The 6,000-nt window shown below is 47.3% G+C and overlaps 1 protein-coding gene across 6 annotated transcripts in view; it reads right to left on the bottom strand.

Moving 5' to 3' along the window:
* Positions 1-5,184, bottom strand: part of SLC26A5 (solute carrier family 26 member 5) — a 52,284-nt gene extending 47,100 nt beyond the window's left edge. For all 6 annotated transcript variants that reach the window (XM_032484165.1, XM_032484166.1, XM_032484167.1 and 3 more), the window contains exons 1-2: positions 5,124-5,184; positions 2,084-2,206 (exon numbers count right to left, since the gene is read on the bottom strand). The gene's annotated coding sequence lies outside the window, so the exon portion shown is untranslated. The remainder of the gene's footprint in view (positions 1-2,083; positions 2,207-5,123) is intronic.
* Positions 5,185-6,000: the final 816 nt, after the last annotated feature.

Genomic DNA, 6,000 nt, shown 5'->3' on the forward strand with positions numbered 1-6,000 from the left:
AGCTTTAAAGTTATGATGATAAAAACCATCTTTTCCTAGTACATTTATTCCTACCTTAATTCATTTTAAGAAGTAAAGAATAAATTATGAAATAATAAAACAACAGGTTCCCAATATCAGTAAATCCTTGGGTACAATGTTCAGCAATAAACATGAAGTGCATCCAAACTTAGAATTTTTTCTGAGTGAGTACAACCAGCTCTAGGGGGATGGAGAGGTGCGGGCTGAGCTGGGTCTGCAGTTCTCCATCTGATTTTTCACACCACGTAAGGGCACTTCCTCTGAGACACAAAGGTAAAGAGCTCTGGTGCCAGGATCTTTCCATTCCAGAAAATAATATTCCCCAAACTTAGACATTCTTCAGGATTAAGTCAGGTCCTGGGATAGATCAGTGCTGATCAGATCAGACCGAGTACGTCCAGGCTGCCAACTCACCCATTAAGATGCCACTCACGCAGGGAGCACACAGGGATCATGGGCCACAAGCCCATATTTACCAACACACAGGTGGAATATGATTTGCTTAAACATTAAACAGCATGTAGCAGCTCTAAGACCAATAAGCAGAGAGAAAAGAAATTAAGTGTAGCTTCTTGCAATCCATGGACCTCCTTACCCTTGTTCTACATTTCCTCCTTAATGCCTTTCCATCTTTTGTGCACTTACATCCACTTCTCTTTACTGACCTGACAGTCACACATATACTTTTTTTTTTTTTCCTTCCAGAAGTTTTGGGATACGAAGGGCAGTGGGAGGAAAATAAGAGTAGGATAAACAGAAATAAACTTCATGGATTACAATTTAACAACTTCTATTTTTAAATCTAAGAATAATGTTCAAAGTGTGAAAATCTATAGAATTTACAATGTAATGGCAACAAGATTAGGTCTCAACAAATGATGAAGGTAAACAATGTGCTCTTTTGTTTCCTATCCCAGTTCTGGTAACTCAATAGTATACACCTACTTGAGAAGGTGTGAGGATCATTTTTTTATCTCAGTTTGGACACAGAAGCTCACATTTCAGCAACGATCACTGTGATCATCCTTATCCCTTGCTGACACCTTCTCCTCAACCCCTGAAGGTCACAGGTCACCTCTAGGAGAAACTTTCAAGGGGCCATTAAACACTAACCTGGATACCAAGAGGAGCGAGAGAACCATCTCTGGGGACCTTCAGGAACAGCTAATCATTTTAGACGAGTGGAGCTACAGCGAATGCAGTCCATCAAAATGTACGAAGCACTGTGGGAATACTGAGGCGGTGGGAAGCCACAGCATCCTCCCGGAGTAAATTTAAACTGCTTGATTTGGATGCTTCTTAGAAAGGCACGTTTAGGCTTGGTTACCAGGGACTGTAGGTGACGCGGGGCCAAGCTACCCATAAAACAGATTTTACAGGCCTGCTTTTCTGTCTTTAGGTGACACGATCTTAGAGTCAGTTCTTAGCATTTATTTAACCCAGTCATTCTCAATCTTGGCTGGATTTAATGTTTCCTGAAGGATGTGGGGTGGGGGTACTTTAAAAAAATAGAAATGTCTGAGCCTGCCCCAGTCCAATAAATCAGAATCTCTGACCTAATGTACATACATATTTAAAATAAACTCTCCAGGTGATCCAAATGCATAGAACCACACAGTAGTAGCTGAGAACCACTGATCCCATATGACACCCTCATTTTATACACAGAAAAATTAAGGCCCAGAGAATTTAATTGACTGGTTACTTGCCGAAGATCACATACCTAGTTAAGGGCACGGCTTGGATTAAAATCACAATCTCCACTGATTTACTAATCCCATTAATGTCTATCAATGACATTCTAGGGTGTGACCAGCCACCTAGTTGTCACTCAAAAATAAGGTAAGTCAAAACTGGTTCACATCGAAGGATCAGTTAGGTTAGTCCTGATTCAAGTTAAAAGGAGGGAGTGAGCTGGGCTGGCCCTGCTGTTCTCTCTCTTAACCTTTTCTCCCCAGAAGTGCTGGGAGTGCAGGCCTCCAGAAATGAAGAATCCTGCCATCCAGGTAAATCCATCACTACCTATGACTCACTCTCCCATTTCACCAGTTCCTCTACTTACCCAGATCCAACGTGCAACACAAGGAGCAGGGGACAGGGTCCCCAGATGGAGGTTGGGTGCGGTTCAGTGACACTGGGCTCAGTGGGGCTGAGAGCTGGAGGAGGGACAGCTCGCGCCTTGGCCCTGGGAACAGAAGAAGGAAAGTCAGTCCAGGGGTTCTGGTTTGTTCTTAAAAAGAAGTCATATCCAAAATATTCTTAGTGCTGTTTGCTTACTCCTAATACCAATCAGCTCTCTCCCAAGACACGACTACTGCTATCACAGTGGTTTACACTGACTAGATAACTATGTAATATAATTATCTGTATCTCCTTCCCAAAGGTGAACTACCAGTACGTGTATCTGTGAGAGAGCGAGCAAGCTCAAATTCTGAACCCAACCATTCCCACACTACAGAAGTTGGTGTGTGAGAAACTGTCCCGAATGAGGCCTCAGTGCTGGGAGAAGTCATCTCTTTCCTTGAGAAGAACAAGAAAAATGGAAAAATGAGATTCATATGCTCACGACAAAAGCTGATCTCAATCAACTAAAAAGTAATAGGACTAACTCATCTTTAGTCTTTTACAAATAATACAATTATTACTTCCCATTCACAGAACACGTACTAACAAGGCCAGGTATTGATTCCACTTGAAAGTTAATTAAATTATATCCACAGCTCGTGGATTTACCCACATCCTTGTTTCATTTCCACTTCCCTCCATCTACCTACCCTCTGACTTACTCACTGCTCTGTTCTGAAGCGAGGCACCATGGATCCTCCAGAAAACACACAACATTCTGAACGGGTGTGCATTTTTTCCTAGGGATAAAGTCCCTAACTTTGGCCAGATTTTAAAAAAGACCTGTCCCCTCCCAAAAGTCCCTTAGAAAACAACACTTTTCAAGGGTAAAGTTAGGGAGATGATGATGATGTTGATGTTGATGTCTTCTCGTATTTACAATGAAAGATTTTATGAAATTGGCCACTGCAACAATCTTCCAAAAGAAGGACTGAAAGAGTGCACGAAACTGGATCTAGCCTTCAAAAGACAGACTTAGATAAGACATAGTTTGGGAAGTACCAGAGGATTAAATTTATCCATGTTGACTTCGTCTTCTTTTGTGCAATATTTCACTAGTTTGAAACCAAAGGACGGAAAATCATTATCTCCTAATTTTTGTTGATTTTGCCTTCATTAACTCAGTGGTAATGCAAACAGTAATTCTGTTTTCTAGGGAAAACAGAATTACTTTCTTATTTAGTTATATTTTCTAGGAAACCTTGTACTTCGGAATTACTAAAATGCAGACTACATGCAATGGTAGAAAAATTACTAAATGATTAGGATATCAGGGCCCACACATGGCATTTAGACTGAGTGAAAGCCCAACTATTTTTGACTTTAACTTGAACAGGCAGCGCACCCCTGCATCTACGCTTTACAAGTCAGTCCACTGTTGTTGCTGTTGTTTTAATCGGAAAATTCCTCTGTCGTCCAGTCTCCTGCAGTTCTCAGCAAAGTGCCTCAGACAGGAAAGGCCCTCAAATACTTGTTGGACTGAGTGAATTCTTTTGGTATCGCTCATAAATTAATGAGGAACGTGTAACTCTGTATAGTTTCAGAGCAGTTAAAGAGAGAAGAAATGCTACATAACAGAACTGGGGCTTCAGGTGTTACTTAACAGACTAGAATGCTTTCCAGCAGTGCACTTAAGATATCAGCCATAGCAACCTTACCTAGAAATTCTTCACCCTCAGTATCTTTCTAATGCAAACTAGTTTGAATTTCTCTCTCCTCACCTGTCCCCTGCCTCAAAGTCTCCAGAAATAAAGAAAAACCACAGTAGTAATTAGAAGGACTGCCTGGCCAAAACCTATTTCAAATTTCATTTCAAAAAGGCTCATACTGCCTACTGCATACTTCAAACTCCCCTCCATTTCCAACCCTGCCTCAAATTATACATTTATACAACAATGTACACGGTTCCCAGTTTTCAGACAAGAAAAAGCTGAATCTCAGGCCATCTTCGACCCCGAAATTACCTTTTTTGTTGCGTTTCCCTTCATGTTTTACAAACTTTAGACCCCAGGTTGATACACAACCCTCATCACGGTGAGGAAAGGAATCTCCCCACGTCCCCCATGGCCTATGTGACCTCTGCCTTCCGGATCTCCCGACTGACAGACCCTTGCAGGGCTTCCAGCCGGCTTCCTCGTGGGCCCCGGCCCAGAGTGCGCACCCGGGGAGGCAGTCAACACAGGCAAACTGATCTTCTGATCAACCGTTTTATTAAGTACAGGTCAGGGCTTTCAGAGTCCATCACATCAGAGCCGCTGTGACGGTAGAGCACCCACCACGGTGAGTGTTTAGGAGGGAGAAGGGTTTTTAGGAAGCCACCTCCCCTCCCAGCCCCCCACAACTAAGGGACAGGGGGGCTCTTAGCAACCCCGCCACTCATGGAGAAGCCGGAGACCGGAGCTTCAAGCTTTTCCGGGGCGCCGCTCAGCCTCCGACCCACAGCTCCCCTCGGGGAACCCGGGCCGTCGAGGCGGCGGAACCCACCCTGGCTCGTGGCTTAACTGCGGGCGGCGCGGGGCGCCCCGGGGAGGCGAAGGGCAACCCCCCCGGGGCCGGGGCACCAGCGGGCCGGAGCTAAGCAGGGTCTGGACGCCGCGCACAGCCCGCGCGGCTGAGGGTGTTTCGGGCGCCTGACGAGTCAGGCAAACAAAACTGTAAATAGCAAAGGGCTGGGTGAGAACCAAAGTGAAGCAAACGTCTAGTAAAAACATCTGTGCGGCCGCGGCAGGCCCCGAGGCCGTAGGGGAGGCCTGCAAAGGAAGGCGCAACTTCAGACTTCATCCTGTCAGGGCTCAGCGGGCCGGCGGGGCGTGGGCACGTCAAGCGCCGCACTCCTTTCAGGACAGGAGTTTGGGGAGAGGCACAGACAGCCCGCGAGACAGCGGGGCTAGAGCCGCCAGGAGACGCGGCGGCGCCCAGAGCCCCGTTAGTCCCCGCCGGCCAGGCCCCGGCCGCGTCCCCGGCCCGCGCGCACTCACCGGCCGGCGCTGCCCGGCGCTGCCCTGGGCGGAGCCGCCGCCCCGCCGCGCTCCGGAGCCGCCGCCGCCTCGACGCCGCGCCGCTGCCTCCCCGACCGTCTGTGGAGGCGCCGCGCCCGGCGCGCCGCGTAACGCGAGCCCCGCCCCGCCCCGCCCCGCCCCGCGCCGCGCGACCCCTGCGGCCCCAGGCCTCTTCTCGAAACTTCTCCACCTTCTAAGGTGTGCTGATAAGGAACGCCGGCGGCCCGTCCAGCCCCCCAAAGCTACGCCAGTGACACCCGCGTTCGTCTCCCGCGGCCCACGGACTCCTCAAGATGGGATTCGTGGAGCAAACACAATAAACGAGAGTATTCATGGGGGAAACACTGCTTACTATTATTACTATTTTTTTAAAAATAAAAACACCCGAACACATTTTCTAATGCAGTCATCGTGGAGACTCACGTTGACACAGGAACATTGTCATGCTGAATGACGGTGTGCGAGTTTCTTTTGAAAGCCCTGGGGAGCTGCCCAGGATTCCCGCTTCTCTTGCAAATATTGACCATCGTGCAGCAGAGCGAAACACGACATTCTTTTCCAGGCATTCCAGTCAGAATTTACAGAACAGCTTTCGTTTTTTATGAAGTAATGCAGCATAACAGACTATTTAGGAGAAGGGAATATAAGGAAAAAAAAACAGAGAATGGAAAGAAAAAAGGAAACGGTAAGATAGGAAGGAGGGAGGGAAAGAGCCTGCTTTGTTTCTAACAATTAGGGTGCAAGAGAGCACCGCGGCCGGCACGCCAAAACCCAAGCAGGTGAGGGGGAGGAAAGATTTCAATATAAAAACTCTCCTCTGGCCTTGTGACTTAGCAGGGGTTCTAGTTGGTTGGTC

This window comes from Camelus ferus, chromosome 7 (genome assembly GCF_009834535.1).
Source record: "Camelus ferus isolate YT-003-E chromosome 7, BCGSAC_Cfer_1.0, whole genome shotgun sequence".
Lineage (NCBI taxonomy): Eukaryota > Metazoa > Chordata > Mammalia > Artiodactyla > Camelidae > Camelus > Camelus ferus.